Genomic DNA, 16,899 nt, shown 5'->3' with positions numbered 1-16,899 from the left:
CTATTTTGACCATAGCGTACTAATACCCCCTTAAAGGCATTGTTGAGTTTGTTCCTCCTGAAAAAGAAATAACAATTGGACATTATATTTCCCACTGCCGACGAAATAACAATAAATGGGAAATTTACGATGATATTAAAACTTCGGTGGGGTCAAACAAGACAAAAAGCAAATCTTTTGTTTTATTCTTGATTATAGACTATTTTTTCTAACAAGTTTTCTTCAAATGATCAGTGCTATACGAGTCCCGAATCATATCGTTTCCATAAACGTTTGTGGGGCACTACAGTTTTAGGCAAAATTGTAGCGCAACATTATATCTTGTATAACCTATTTTGTTTATGCAGAACATATTACACGCTTTGGCAAAAATGCAGAACAAACCTAGCACTAACTTGTGGTTTATTCAGATTTTCTCTAATCGTTTGGATTCTATATGGGCAGTACAGCTTTACGCAAACTTGGAGGTCCACATTATATCTTGTATATCTTTTTTGTTTATGCAGAAAAAATTACACGCTTTGGCAAAAATGCAGAACAAACCTAGCACTAACTTGTGGTTTATTCAGATTTTCTCTAATCGTTTGGATTCTATATGGGCAATACAGCTTTACGTAAACTTGGAGCGCCACATTATATCTTGTATATCTTTTTTGTTTATACAGAACAAATTACACGCTTTGGCAAAATGCAGAACAAACCTAGCACTAACTTGTGGTTTATTCAGATTTTCTCTAACCGTTTGGGTTCTATATGGGCAATACAACTTTACGTAAACTTGGAGCGCCACATTGTATATTGAATAACTCTTTTATTTTTTTAGAACAAACTTCAAAATTACAGAACAAACTAGAACAAACCTAGCACTGACTGCTACAGTTATGAAAAGATATATTGGGAACTGGGGCAATACATGTTTACAGACATATCGCTATGCTATCTTCATATATATTATATTCTCAATGGTTTTTACTAAATCCACTGATATTCCCTTTTCATATAATAAATGTGTCGCGTTCCGAATTCTCACTCTATCAAGCGCTTTCTCCAAATCTATTAGCCACATAATATATGCTGAATTATTATATTCCAGCGACTTTTCTTTTATTTGTCATTACAAAAACTGCATCCGTGCATTATGATCTTCCTGTCCAAAATCCTTGCTGCTCCTCTTGCAGAGTTATTCGTTCGTTTATCTTTGTCGCTATAATTCTTGTTGTCAATTTGAGTGTTGTATTTAAAAGATTTATTGCTCGATAGTTATTGGGGTCCTTCTTATCTCCTTTCTTGAAGAACCTCAGCATGATCGCTCTTCTCCATTCATCTGGTATTCTGTTCGTGGCGATTATTTTATGAATAAGAAGTTGCAGTTGTTGTACGTACACCACCATATTATAAGAGTTCATTTGGTATTTGACTTTATTTGGTGCTTCTGGTAAAGATTTTTGGTTTTCTTTTTTAAAAATTTCTGTCAGGAAGGCCACCCACGTATCCTCTTTTATGTGTTCTATTTCAACTAGTTCTTTCATTTCGCTTCTTTGTTGTCTTATGAAGCGCCTTGTTTCTGTTGTCCATAGAAATCCATCTCTAGTCCTTTTGTGAATCTTTCCCAGTATAATCTGTTATTGTTTTTCTTACCAATTGATGAGTTTCAGTTCTTACTCTTTTATAGTTTTCATATGATTCATTCGTTTTTTCTGACCTATATTTTAGGAAAGCTTTCTTTTTTTGGTGAAAGTTTTATTTAACCTCTAGTGTAAACCATGGTGTTTTCGTTGACCACTTTTGGTTTTTGTTTATTATTTTTATTCTAGGGGCTTTCCGGTAGCGTCCATAATATTTACAGAATTGACAGGAGAAATAAAATTGGTCGCCAAGATGGACCCTGTACCCATTTTTCTTGCCGAGATATAGCTTTTACCGTAAAGCTAGCAGCACCCACTGTTTCTCGGAAACGGCTACAGCAATAAATTTTTTCTTTTCGTAATAAATTAGCAATAAATTAGTAATTAATTCCTTGGGGTTGAATTTTCGATTTTCATAATTTTTTCGGGGGTGAGTTTCGCGCTAGGGGATGATGGGGTAGTTTTCGAGATTGGTTAATATATCAATCAAGAGCAATTAATTAGCAATAAAATATGTCGTTAAAATGGGCCCTGTGCCCCTTTTCATTATCGAGATATAGGGTGGATGCTGCTGGCTTTACCGTAAAGCTAGCAGCACCCACTGTTTCTCGGAAACGGCTACAGCAATAAATTTTTTCTTTTCGTATTAAATTAGCAATAAATTAGTAATTAATTCCTTGGGGTTGAATTTTCGATTTTCATAATTTTTTCGGGGGTGAGTTTCGCGCTAGGGGATGATGGGGTAGTTGTTCAGGATTGGTTAATATACCAATCAAGAGCAATTAAATAGCAATAAAATATGCCGTTAAAATGATCCCGTACTCCTTTTCATTGCCGAGATATAGACTGGGTGCTGCTAGCTTTACCGTAAAGCTAGCAGCACCCACTGTTTCTCGGAAAGGGCTTCAGCAATACATTTTTTCTTTCCGTAATAAATTAGCAATAAATTAGCAATTAATTCCTTGGGATTGAATTTTCGATTTTCATCATCTTTTTGGGGGTGAGTTTTACGCTAGGGGATGATGGGGTAGTTTTTTGGGTTTGGTTAATATACCAATCAAGAGCAATTAAATAGCAATAAAATATGCCGTTAAAATAATCCCCGTACTCCTATTCATTGCCGAGATATAGAGTGGGTGCTGCTTGCTTTACCGTAAAGCTAGCAGCACCCACTGTTTCTCGGAAACGGCTACAGCAATAAATTTTTTCTTTCCGTAATAAATTAGCAATAAATTAGCAATTAATTCCTTGGGGTTGAATTTTCGATTTTCATTATCTTTTTGGGGTGAGTTTTACGCTAGGGGATGATGGGGTAGTTTTTTGGGTTTGGTTAATATACCAATCAAGAGCAATTAAATAGCAATAAAATATGCCGTTAAAATGATCCCCGTACTCCTTTTCATTGCCGAGATATAGAATGGGTGCTGCTAGCTTTACCGTAAAGCTAACAGCACCCACTGTTTCTCGGAAACGGCTACAGCAATAAATTTTTTCTTTCCGTAATAAATTAGCAATAAATTAGCAATTAATTCCTTGGGGTTGAATTTTCGATTTTCATCTTCTTTTTGGGGGTGAGTTTTACGCTAGGGGATGATGGGGTAGCTTTTCAGGATTGGTTAATATACCAATCAAGAGCAATTAAATAGCAATAAAATATGCCGTTAAAATGATCCCTGTACTCCTTTTCATTGCCGAGATTTAGAGTGGGTGCTGCTAGCTTTACCGTAAAGCTAGCAGCATCCACTGTTTCTCGGAAACAGCTACAGCAATAAATTTTTCCTTTGCGTAATAAATTAGCAATAAATTAGCAATAAAATATAGTCTTAGTCTGAATTTGGTCTTATGAAGTGGTGCTGCTGACTTTACCGACATGGTACTCTCTGAGTGAATTCTAACTAAACTGCTTCTAACAATTTTATAACAGGCAACAGTGCCTTTGTGTAGACAAATAAAAATTATTTTATGACCCATGCATTTGTCGGCTATGCTAAAGATCGAATTGGTATTCCTAACAAAGTAATAAATATTTATTACCCTAATAATATCTAATCCAGCACTACCGGCCGTTGACGACAAACCATAATACCAAACATAATTTAAATTTTTAGTAAATTGTAAAAAAAAATATTCTTTGACCTGCAAAATATGCTAATAAGCGGTATTATCTAGTTAGATCCTATTCCAATAAACAGATAAATTTATTAAGGAGTAAATGGAAATGTTTCGGGAACTTGAATTTATATTCCATAAACCGGGATATTCCTATAACAGGGATTCTAATAAGCGGGTTCGACTGTAGCTAATATGGACTTACCACTTTTACACGGTAGTCTGTGTTCGTATCACCCAAAAGTCCTCGCTGCACGTTCCATAGCATTGTCCATTGTCCCACGATGTTCCATCTCCATACCAAGTTCCATTTTCCATACCATTGTCCATTTAGCTCCATGTCAGGCCTGATGTCTCCATCCTTTCTACATACCACACTGTATTCTAGGGTGGTCGAGGTGCCAGAACATTGACGTGTTTCTCCATACTCGTCCCGTTTACCAGTCCTGTGTTCTTCCCTGGTTCTGGATCGCCATATGGTAGCTCCTAGCTTCTGAGCTACCTCAGATAATTAAGGGTTGGTTACCCCCTACCATAAGGGTTGATGAAATATTTCGTATCACCGTAGATGCATTTATTTTGTAAGTTAGAGTACTAACGGTAAAGAGCTGGTGGTACGTTAGTTCTCAGTAGCTGTGATGTTTTCCCTTTGGGATCTGAAATATTAATGACTTACCCTTCGCAATGGAATTAGAAAATAATAATTAGTCTTCTCCTGTTTATTGTTTAGGTATATAATGAAAGTAAGATTGTTTTGGTTAAAAGCGCTGAGTCGACTAGGTTATAAAAATAATGAATACTATTGTTATTTCAAACCGACCTTGGTCAAACCTAAACTGTTACACCGATATGTGCTAATGTAGGTCGATCGTATTTACTATCAACAAACGTAGTTGTTTTGCCAAAGACATTTTTAATTATTAAAAGGATTTGTTTTAATAAGAAGATTACTAAGAGATGCCGTGTATCCCAACATAGGGGGGCCCTGATATATTTTTTAAGTTTTTTGGATAAACTTTTTTTTCTTAATTTTATACAGGGTGTTTCATTGGTAAAGTAACATACGTTAACTGTAGAAAGAGGATACTTAGGCGGTCTCAAAAATACCATACTTAATGGGTCTTATTCCATTAATAACAAAGATACTGGGTGTTTTACCTATTTTGCCATTTTCTTAATTGGTTCATAGCTATTTGACCACACTGTATTATTGTGGATCAATCTATCAATCAAAGATAGAATAAAAATTTTAATTTTTTTTAATATAACGCGGGCACATAAATTTGATCCACCCTGTACATTGATTTGTAACTATTTATTATAAGTGTTTTTAAGAAGTGATTTATCGTTAGTAAATTTTTTTCCCTGAAAAATAAAACACATTAGGAAAGAAAGTGATATGAATAGACCATAATTGTTCAGGGTATTTGGAGATTATAACGGTGTTTTGTTATGCACGAGGCCAAAAAAGCCACAGTAATTAGTTCTTAGGAAATTAAGGTAAAGAAAGTTTGGAATTTTAAATATGTTTGTTTAATGATAGAAATATTTAGATAATTTCCGAAAAGTCATAAGTTTGAGTAGGAATATTTTTGAAAGAATGACTGTTTTGTTTTCGAATGAAAAGAAAGGAAGGTGGGGAGATAAATGTTTCTGATTGGCTAGGCACTTTGGAATGGGGAAAGAATAGAGCTGAAAAGTGGAACGAGAGACAGATCAAATTGAGACGAAATACCTCTTTGATTCTGTACTACTGTGAGAAGGAGAGGAGAGAATTTTTGGAGTTTGTGTTTTGTTGGAGAATTGGTGCTGGTATGCTGATAGATTTGAAGCTTGAGAACGGAGAGGGCTTTGATGGGTAGCCTAACATAGTCAACGAGGGAGAGCTGTTTTGGGTCAAGAGAAGACATCAGAGTGAGTGAAGCAAAAGGTCAGTCAATTTATGTGAAAGATATTTTTATGTTCGGAAACTAAAATTTTGAGTAAAAGCATATGAATTAAGATTACAATATTTCAAAAAGTAAATAGGAAGTATAGGTAATTTTGCGAATACCTAAATTTGTTTGTTTAGCTTGTTTTATCAAAGTCATCGGGAACAAACCGATAAATTGTTTTTTTTTTTAACTAGAATAAATTTAAGTGGTAAAAATTTCATTCGGACAGCTGTGTCCACAGGTTTTAAATTTGATCGATTTTTAGAGTATTGATTTTGATAATAAAAGACAATTCTGTTTGCTTATTTTATATTTCTATTTAATTCCTTTTCCTAATAATTTTTCCCGATTAGAACCAACTAAGAGATACTGAAACCACGAGAGAAGATAAGTAACACATAAGATAATTTAGATAATTTTTTTGTATTATAAAAAGGCACCCTGAGATTTTTTCTTAATTTTTTTGTATGATTTGTGACAATTGGATAATTGATTAAATAATTAATTGGAAATCAAATAAAGACTAATTGATATAAAAGTAATAAAAAGTAGATCATAACATGGCGCCCAACGTGGGACGTGAAGGTATCTCTGGTTGTGAATTTGAAGGAATAGGAAACGGAAAAACAGGTGAAGGAAAATTTATTTGCCCGTCGGAAGAAGTTGATATATTTAAAATTTATGAAATAATTTGTTTGAGTTATTTTTTTATCTAGGTACAATTTTACATATTTATTTTATTTTTGATTGATTTGAATTTTGATAAATTTGTGTGATAAATTTATTATATTTGGGGAGAGAAAAATTTTCGTCTCTACAGCATACAAGGTATTTTCGAATTTCGTATCAGGCGGGGATAAATTTTAACTACATGCCGACCACCAGAAGCAAAAGCAAAGAAAACAAAAAACAAGAGGAACATTTGGAACAAGAAGAACATTTAGAACAAGAAGACATTTTCGAAACAACAATCATGGCATCAGAACAACAGGAATTATCAGGAATAGATAAAGTATTACAAATGATGCAACTCCAGTCACAAAAAATGGATGAAACATCAAAGAAAATGGATAAAATGCAAGAAAATCAGGAAGAAACAAAACAAGCCATGAAGGAAACACAACAAAAAAATGGATGACAATCAACAGGAAACAAAACAAGCAATAGAAGAAAACAACAGAAATATAGAGAGTATCAAGAAGGAAATGGTTAAAAAAATCGAAGAGATTGCAGAAAAGAGCGAGAAACAGGAGATAGAGATTAAAGAAATCAAAATCAAAATGAAGGAGATAAACAATTGCCAGAAAAAGGAACTAGAGAATTTAGAAATCAAATTTGAAAATGCGTTACAAGACAAGAGAGAAATAGAAAGAAAAATGGAGGAAATCAGGAATCAACAAAATTCCGGAGAAAGAAGGGAAACGATTATCCATAGTACAGAGGATGTGAAAATAAGATTTGTGAATTACACCCAGTAATTTTCATAAATAATTTAAAAAAGAAAGTACAATATATCGGTAACTTCAAAACAGCCAAAGAAATGATAAGGAACCATCTTAAAGATGAGGCGAGTTTATGGTTTGATAGCAAAGAAGAAGAATTGGACAATTGGCATAAATTCGAACAAAAGTTCCTGAGTTATTTCTGGGAAAAAATACAACAGCTAGAAATAAACAAGGAGTTGCAAAATGGGAGGTACCATGATAGAATGGGTATTTCAGAAAAAACATATGCACTACAATTATACAACAATGCAAAACATCTACAGTACAATTATTCTTCCGAACAGCTAGTAGAACTGACAGCCAGACATTTTGAAGATACCTTAGAAGATCACATAACGTTACAAAACTACAGAGATATCGACAGTTTATGCCAATTCTTACAAATACGAGAAGCAAAAATGAGAGAAAGAGAAATAAAAAGATCGCAAGAAAATTATAGACAACGCGAAAATCAAGACTATAGAGATAGAAGACAAAACTTTAGGAGAGATTATACAAGAAGAGATAGGAGGGAAAACGAAAATAGAGACAACGGAAGAGGAAACTATGAACAAAGAAATCGGCAATGGAACGAAGACAGATATCAAGAAAACCAAAATCGAAATAACACCCGCACATATCAAGAAGACAGAAATGATAATAGAAGGAGTGAACAGGAAAATCGTGGAAACCGATACGGGTCCGACAGACCAAGAGAAAATAGAAGAGCGGTAAACAATACGCAAATAGGTGAATATGAGGATGAGAGACAAAGCGACAGAAGAAGAAGCGAAGAAGAACAGCAAGCGTCTTTTCACGAAGGCGCTCACTAAACACAAAGGAACAAACAGGAATTTTTTGTCACCCGAAGGAATTTATTAAATTAGCAGGAAATAATAATAACAGAAGTGGAGTAAATTTAAAATTTGTAGATAGTTTTATCAATGAGAAACCGATTAAAATTATGATTGATACTGGTTCGGAAATTACACTGATTAACAGGAAATTAATAGAAGAGGTTGATTTAACGAATTTAATTTACAAAATTCCCAGGGTAAATTTAGTGGGCGCAAATAAACGGACTTTGGTAACAATAAATGAAGGAATACGAATAAGGATACGATTGGGCAAGAAATTTTATGCACTACAATGTGTTATAATGCCGAACATTGATGCATGATATGATCGTAGGAGTGGATGAGTTGTCAGAAAAACATGTGGTGATAGATTTCAAAAATAACACGATGAAAATCACAAAGGGAAAAGAAGAAGAACAGGACATTCTGGAAATGGACAAGGAACATGAGAAACGAAAAAAGGATAATGCAGACAAAAAACAAACGGTGGAAATGAATTTGGCAATGAAGCAAGGACATGGAAGAAAGAGGAGAAAGCAGCAGAAGATAAGTAAAAACAATGAAGCCTGGGATTCCTCGAAAAAAGAGATGAGCCCAGATGAAGAAAAAAAAAACAAAGCGACAAAAGAAATTGACGATTGGGATTCCTCGAAAAAAGAAAGGAGTCCAGAAGAAGAAAAAAGATTGACACAAGAAGATGAAGGGATGCCTCAAAAGAAGAGATGAGCCCAGAAGAAGAAGAGATCATAATAGAAAAAGAAGGCGAGAGAGAGGCCATTGAAACTGTGGTATTTGAAGAAGAAGTATGCAAAATGGAGGAGGCAGAATACACAATAAACATGTGTAAAGAATCGGAGGAAAAAGAAATAAAATTGATATGTGGAGAAGGAAAGGAGAAGGAACTGCGTGAAATATTGATGGAGTATGAAAATTTAATAAATGAAGAAAACAGAGTAGCCAAAAAGTATTAACATTCATTTGAGGTTAAAGACTTAGGAAATTTTCGATCGAAAACTTACCCCATTCCATATAAGTACCGACAGGAGGTGAAAGGAGAAATCAATAAAATGTTAGAAGATCAAATCATAGAGAGATGTGACTCGCCGTATGTCAACCCAATTGTGATTGTTAAAAAAAGCAGTGGAGAATTGAGGCTATGTTTGGATGCCCGGAATATAAATCAATACACGGTATCTCAATATGAATCACCTCTCAACATCGAGGCTATTTTTGGGAGAATTACAGGATCACATATTTTTTCGAAAATTGACTTAAAACATAGTTTTTGGTTGATACCCTTAGCAGAAAAATGTAGAAACTACACCGCTTTTTCAATCGATGGTATTGTGTACCGATTTAAAGTAGTGCCTTTTGGGTTACAAAGTGCTTGTGCAGCACTGGTAAGAACTCTCCATACAATATTGAACAGGTATGAAGATTTTATAGTACACTACATCGACGACTTACTAATTTTTTCACCAGACACATCGAGTAATTTGAAACACATAAAAATTATCTTAGAAGAGTTGGACAAGGCCGGATTAAAATTGAATATTGAAAAATGTCAATTTTTTCAAAAAGAATTGACATATTTGGGTTTTAAATTGGAAACAAAAACAGTTAGTTTAGCCGAGGACCGGGTAAAACTCATAGATGAATACCCAAGGCCAACGAATTTGAAAACATTGAGAGGTTTTCTTGGTACGATCAACTATTTCAAAAAACTAATTCCTGATTTGAGCCAGAAAGAGATTCCATTGATAAAATTATTGAAGAAAGGTGTTAAATGGAATTGGAAAGAAGAACAGGAGAAAGCTTTCCAAATATTAAAAGAAGAATTCTCGAAAGGAACTAAAATATATCATCCCATGTACAATTTACCTTTCATATTACGAACTGATGCGTCCATCCAAAAATTCGCGGGAGTTTTGCCGCAGATACAAAACAACCAAGAAGTGCCAATTTGTTTTATTTCCCGGGTGACAAAAACACACGAAAGAAAATACAGTGTGACTGAATTAGAGTGCTAGCGTACTTTTTTGTGTAAATAAATTAAGGTTTTATCTATTAGGAGCAAAATTCACAATCGAAACAGATCATGCAGCTTAGGTGCATATCATGAAAAATCGACTGGTTAACAATCGTATACATCGAGGCATTTTGTTACTACAGGAGTATGATTTTGAGTTTCGATACATAAAAGGAAAAGACAACATTATAGCCGACGCTCTCACACGGGATGAAGACATGGAAAAAAGGAAGCAATTGTTTTTCAGGTGGGACTAAATATCTGGACACAAGAGGAAGGTGTATTTTCGTTAAACGAAATAAGAATAAATCAAGATCTGGAGGAAAAAGAAAAAAGAAGAGCGGAAAGGGAAAATGATATTTTCCTCAAAAGAATCGATGGAAAGGACACAGACATTGGTATATTTGATATATTTGGTAACACAGACATTGGCAGAGAGGATCATACAAAAATTACACGATGACAATGGGCATATCGGTAGCAGGAAGGTTTGGCTGTTTTTTCGAGAAAACTATATCTGCCGAAAAGATTACCGGATTGCCAAAGAAGTGACACAAAAATGCGAAATATGTCAAAAATATAAAAGCAGAAATTTCAGAAATGAAAATATTGCTAAAAATATTGTATCCCGTCAAAAATTGGATATTGTAGCAATAGATATGTTAAGTGATCTGATAATGACCACGCAAAGAAACAAACATATTTTGGTGATGGTCGATATATTTTCAAAATACGTAAAGTTATACAGTTGCCGTACGACAAAGGGGGAAGAAATAATGAGAAAGATTGACAATTTTATAGCCACCGTAGGAACACCAAGAAAAATTCTCTTAGACAACGCAACGTATTTCCGGAGTGAGCGTTTCAAGGGACAGCTTCAAGACAGGGGAATAGGGACAAATTTTGTCAGTATCCGACACCCTCAAAGTAATCCTTCAGAGCGTTTTATACAGGAGACTACGAAATTCCTTCGCATTGCTGCAAATGGACAACATCGACGATGGGATAGGAAAGTGGCAGAAATAGAAAACTACTTAAACACCATTCCAAGTACGGTGACAAAAGAGACTCCGGAATATATCATGAAGGGTGTTATGCCAGTACGGCCATGGGAAGAACCGGAACAGAGGGAATACCAACGAGTTTTGGAAACTGTGCAGAGGAGGCTGCAGCGCAGTAATGAGAAATATCTCCAAAGACAAAATCATAATAGGAGACGACGACCAGTGACTTTTCAGAAGGGATAAAAGGTGCTTGTAAGGGCATTACGAGTATCAAATCTCACTGGGGACGTTTGCGCAAAACTAATGCCTATTTTCGAGGGTCCATACATCGTGCACAATGAAAATGGAATAAACAGTTATGTTCTGAGGCATGTGGAATCAGAAAAGATACGAGGAGTTTACAATATCCATGATGTGTACAAATACCACGAATAAGGACAAATGCATAAAATTTAAGGTAGGATAAGAGAATTAGGTTAGGATAACATGATAACAAAAAAAAATTTGTTGTCGAGAGAAAATCATTCTCTTAGTTGCACTTATTAAAAACGATTTTATCTCAAAACAAGGCGGGGATGTTATTGTGGATCAATCTATCAATCAAAGATAGAATAAAAATTTTAATTTTTTTTAATATAACGCGGGCACATAAATTTGATCCACCCTGTACATTGATTTGTAACTATTTATTATAAGTAGTTTTTAAGAAGTGATTTATCGTTAGTAAATTTTTTTCCCTGAAAAATAAAACACATTAGGAAAGAAAGTTATATGAATAGACCATAATTCTTCAGGGTATTTGGAGATTATAACGGTGTTTTGTTATGCACGAGGCCAAAAAAGCCACAGTAATTAGTTCTTAGGAAATTAAGGTAAAGAAAGTTTGGAATTTTAAATATGTTTAATGATAGGAATATTTAGATAATTTCCGAAAAGTCATAAGTTTGAGTAGGAATATTTTTGAAAGAATGACTGTTTTGTTTTCGAACGAAAAGAGAGGAAGGTGGGGAGATAAATGTTTCTGATTGGCTAGGCACTTTGGAATGGGGAAAGTTTTGTTTTGAATGTTGAGATAGTTTTGAGAAGAGGAACTCATTATGTTATTGGCATCGCTGAAGAGCAGTCAACGTTTTCGTGGATAGTTAGATAGCAAGTACCAGTGGGTGTTTTGATAGTGGAGAATAGAGCTGAAAAGTGGAACGAGAGACAGATCAAATTGAGACGAAATACCTCTTTGATTCTGTATTACTGTGAGAAGGAGAGGAGAGAATTTTTGGAGTTTGTGTTTTGTTGGAGAATTGGTGCTGGTATGCTGATAGATTTGAAGCTTGAGAACGGAGAGGGCTTTGATGGGTAGCCTAACATAGTCAACGAGGGAGAGCTGTTTTGGGTCAAGAGAAGACGTCAGAGTGAGTGAAGCAAAAGGTCAGTCAATTTATGTGAAAGATATTTTTATGTTCGGAAACTAAAATTTTGAGTAAAAGCATATGAATTAAGATTACAATATTTCAAAAAGTAAATAGGAAGTATAGGTAATTTTGCGAATACCTAAATTTGTTTGTTTAGCTTGTTTTATCAAAGTCATCGGGAACAAACCGATAAATTGTTTTTTTTTAACTAGAATAAATTTAAGTGGTAAAAATTTCATTCGGACAGCTGTGTCCACAGGTTTTAAATTTGATCGATTTTTAGAGTATTGATTTTGATAATAAAAGACAATTCTGTTTGCTTATTTTATATTTCTATTTAATTCCTTTTCCTAATAATTTTTCCCGATTAGAACCAACTAAGAGATACTGAAACCACGAGAGAAGATAAGTAACACATAAGATAATTTAGATAATTTTTTTGTATTATAAAAAGGCACCCTGAGATTTTTCCTTAATTTTTTTGTATGATTTGTGACAATTGGATAATTGATTAAATAATTAATTGGAAATCAAATAAAGACTAATTGATATAAAAGTAATAAAAAGTAGATCATAACAGTATATTTATTTTATATTTGGCACGCAAATAATATTTACGGCGTACAATAAATTAATGTATTTACAAATGTAAAAAATCCATGTCCGGCTTAAAAAATATTGGAAAAATATTCCGACCCCAAAACAACACCCTGTACATTGAATATTTTTAAAATAGATTTTTCAGTTGAAAAGAGGATAAAAAACTAAATTCAGTGGTAGTCTTTGAATTTTCGGCAAAATGATTTTTCTGGTGAAATTTGGAATTTGAATTCTGAAATTAAATGAATTGCGAGAGCTCTAAGTAGAAAAAAATTGAAATACAGCTTACAACTTGTCAACCACACTACATATTGATTTTATATTTAACAGGAGAATATTCTTTTAGGTGTCCAGTCAATTAATTTAATTACAATTATAAAAAATCCAGGTCCGGATTAAAAAATATTGTATAAATGTTCCAACCCAAAAAAACACCTTGTATATTAAATTTTTTTAAAATGGATTTTGGATTTGAAAAGAGGATGAAAAACAAAATTAGTGGTATACTTTGAATTTTCGGCAAAATGATTTTTCTGGTAAAAATTTGAATTTGAATTCTGAAATTATGTGAATTGCGAAGCTCAAAGTAAAATAAATTAAAATATGACTTAATTTTAATTAATACCATTATTTAATCTAAATTGGTAAACTATTTACATTTGCACACATAACAATAATTTTTGATGACCCCTCTGTGGCTCAATGGTAAGAGCGCCTACCCTTGGATCGAAAGGTCCGAATGGTCGTGAGTTCGAATCTCACCAGGGTCAGAAATTTTTCGTTTATTATAAATTAATAAATGAAAATAGTTTCTGTCCTTGTGGGATCGGTACTCACCGGAGGGACCGCAGACGTTCGGATACAATTAGCGTCTCTTTGCAAAGACAATGACGCCGACTTTGCAATGTAACAAGACACTTACTCAACACACATAATACACAGTACACATGACGCTAGGTACCTAACTACAAAAATTTACCGTACCTACTTATAAAAATAAATTATTTTTGATGGTGGTAATTTTGAATAAGCACTTTAGTTTTGAATAGTGATTATGCGGCAAATTTTCGCTGTTTTGTTATAATCTTTAGCTATTTTGTTGATTAAAGTGATGTATTCTTTATTGACCCTTTATTATTTTTTCATTATTTAAAGATGAATATTCGCCAAAAACTATTTTTCACACATAATAAAAAAAAACTAAATATTAACATTTTACCAATTTAGATTAAATAATGGTATTAATTAAAATTAAGTTGCATTTTAATTTTGTCTACAAGAGCTCTCGCAATTGACATAATTTCAGAATTCAAATTCAAAATTTTACCAGAAAAATCATTTTATCAAAAATTCAAAGTATACCACTAATTTTGTTTTTCATCCTCTTTTCAAATGCGAAATCCATTTTAAAGAAAATTAATATACATACAAGGTTTTTTTTGGGTCGGAACATTTACACAATATTTTTTAAACCGGACCTGGATTTTTTATAATTGTAAATAAATTAATTGCTTGGACACCTACAAGAATATTCGCGTGTTAAATATAAAATCAATATACAGTGAGGTTGACAAGTTGTAAGCTGTAGTTCAATTTTTTTCTAATGAGAGCTCTCGCAATTCACTTAATTTCCGAATTCATATTCAAAATTTCACCAGAAAAATCATTTTGGCGAAAATTCAAATTATACCACTGAATTTAGTTTTTCATCCTCTTTTCAACTGAAAAATTCATTATAAACAAATTTAATGTACACGGTGTTGTTTTGGGGTCGGAACATTTTTCCAATATTTTTTAATCCGGATCTGGATTTTTTACAATTCTAAATAAATTAATTTATTGTACACCTTAAATGATATTTGCGTGCCAAATATAAAATAAATATACAGTGTGGGCAAAAAGTTATGAACCAATTAAGAAAATGGCAAAATAGATAAAACACCCAGTATCTTTGTTATTAATGGAGTAAGATCCATTAAGTATGGTATTTTTGAGATCGCCTAAGTGTCCTCTTTATACAGTTAACGTATGTTACTTTCCCAATGAAACACCCTGTATATAATATATGTAGAACGTAAAGATAAATACAACTCTAATTTTTCACTTTTCTATCACTAACCGTTATTTTTTAATAGCCATTTAAATATTTACATCTTATATTATATAAAAATCAATTGCTGTCCGTTAGTCTCGCTACAACTCGAAAATGGCTGGATCGATTTGGCTAATTTTGATGTTGAATTATTTGTAGAAGTTCAGGGAAGGTTTATAAGGTTTTATATAGTGATTTTAGAAGCCACCAAAATATTTACATCTATATGTATAAAATTCTCTGGTCACAGTGTTAGTTGCCATACTCCGAAACGGTTTGACCGATTTTTATGAAATTTTTACACCTATATTCGGCAGAACTGAGAATAGGTTGTTATCTTTTTTTCATACCCGTACGGCATACGGGGGGTTGCCCATGATGTCCTAACTCTCACAATAATGAAGTGAAAAATACGAAATTAAGCAGGTATGCTTCCAGCTGGATTCCGAACGGAACCGTACTAAATTTTTTTCTCTAACGCAGTCGGTTTCCGAAAAAACAAACCGCAAGCCGTAGAAAAATTCTGAGCATACGAGAACGAGCGGCAAATTTTATAGAAGAAAAGTGTATCAGTTTAATTTTGGGACTTAAATTGAGCAAAATATGAGTTTTTTAATTTGTTAATATTTAAAAAAAAATTGGTATCTACAAGCGAAATTGTTTCTCACGAATCACAAGTCTTCAAAAATTATGAGCACACGTTAGAGCTAGCGGTGCATTTCATGGAAGAAAAGTGCAACATTTTAACTTTTGGATTCAAATTGGACAAAATATGAATTATTTAATTTTGAGATATTTTCAAAAAATATCTATAAACGTAAGCAGGAGAAAAATTCTGATCACACGAAAAGAACGAGCAGCAAATTTTATGTACGAAAAGTGCAACAGTTTAACTATTGGACTCAGATTGGTCAAAATATGAATTTTTTAATTTTACGAAATTTTCGAAAAATTGTTATCTGCAAACGGAACTTTTACTCACGAATCATAAACCAGACAAAAATTTTGAGCACACGCGTAGAACGAGCTGCAAATTTCATGGAAGAAAAGTGCTGCAGTTTAACTTTTGGACTTAAATCGAACAAAATATTAATTATTTAATTTTATGAAATTTTCAAGTGTCAGTGTTAGTTGCCATACTCCTCCAAAAGAGATCGATAATGTGAGATCTGCGGAAAGTAGATCGGGCTACCGACCAAATGATGTTCTATATTGTCACAACACACATGATTCATGGATTATTTGGTCATTTCAATCGCTTATCACCTTGCATGGCAGATGAAAAATGTACTATAAGTTTTCCTAATACATACATTTACTAAGAATATGATCACAAACATCATGTATTAAAAGTATCAATAAGACAGAAATTGACATTTACAATCGTTAGTTGGGACTCTCACGTGCCTAAAATGATTAGAAAATTTTACCTATACCGGCTCTTAGTCTAGAGGTTTTGCACACGAAAGATTATTTGCGCCTCGGAGAAACGTCATCGTTTATCAAAAAATAATGATCAAACAAATTGATCATTATACATATATCAACTTATTTCATACATAATATATTTCAGTATTATTTTTTTGGTTCTGTTAATTATTTTTAGTTATTGACTTACATAATTCTATAAGGTGATACTAAGTTGGCCGGGTCAGCTAGTTTTCAATAAAAACCTTTATTCTTCGCAACGATAACAAGTTTTTTCAAAAGAAATAAATATTGCTTTGAAATGCATGGTGATTCTATATTATAAGTT

This window comes from Diabrotica virgifera, chromosome 7 (assembly GCF_917563875.1).
Source record: "Diabrotica virgifera virgifera chromosome 7, PGI_DIABVI_V3a".
Classification (NCBI taxonomy): domain Eukaryota; kingdom Metazoa; phylum Arthropoda; class Insecta; order Coleoptera; family Chrysomelidae; genus Diabrotica; species Diabrotica virgifera.
This window is presented reverse-complemented; position numbering follows the sequence as displayed.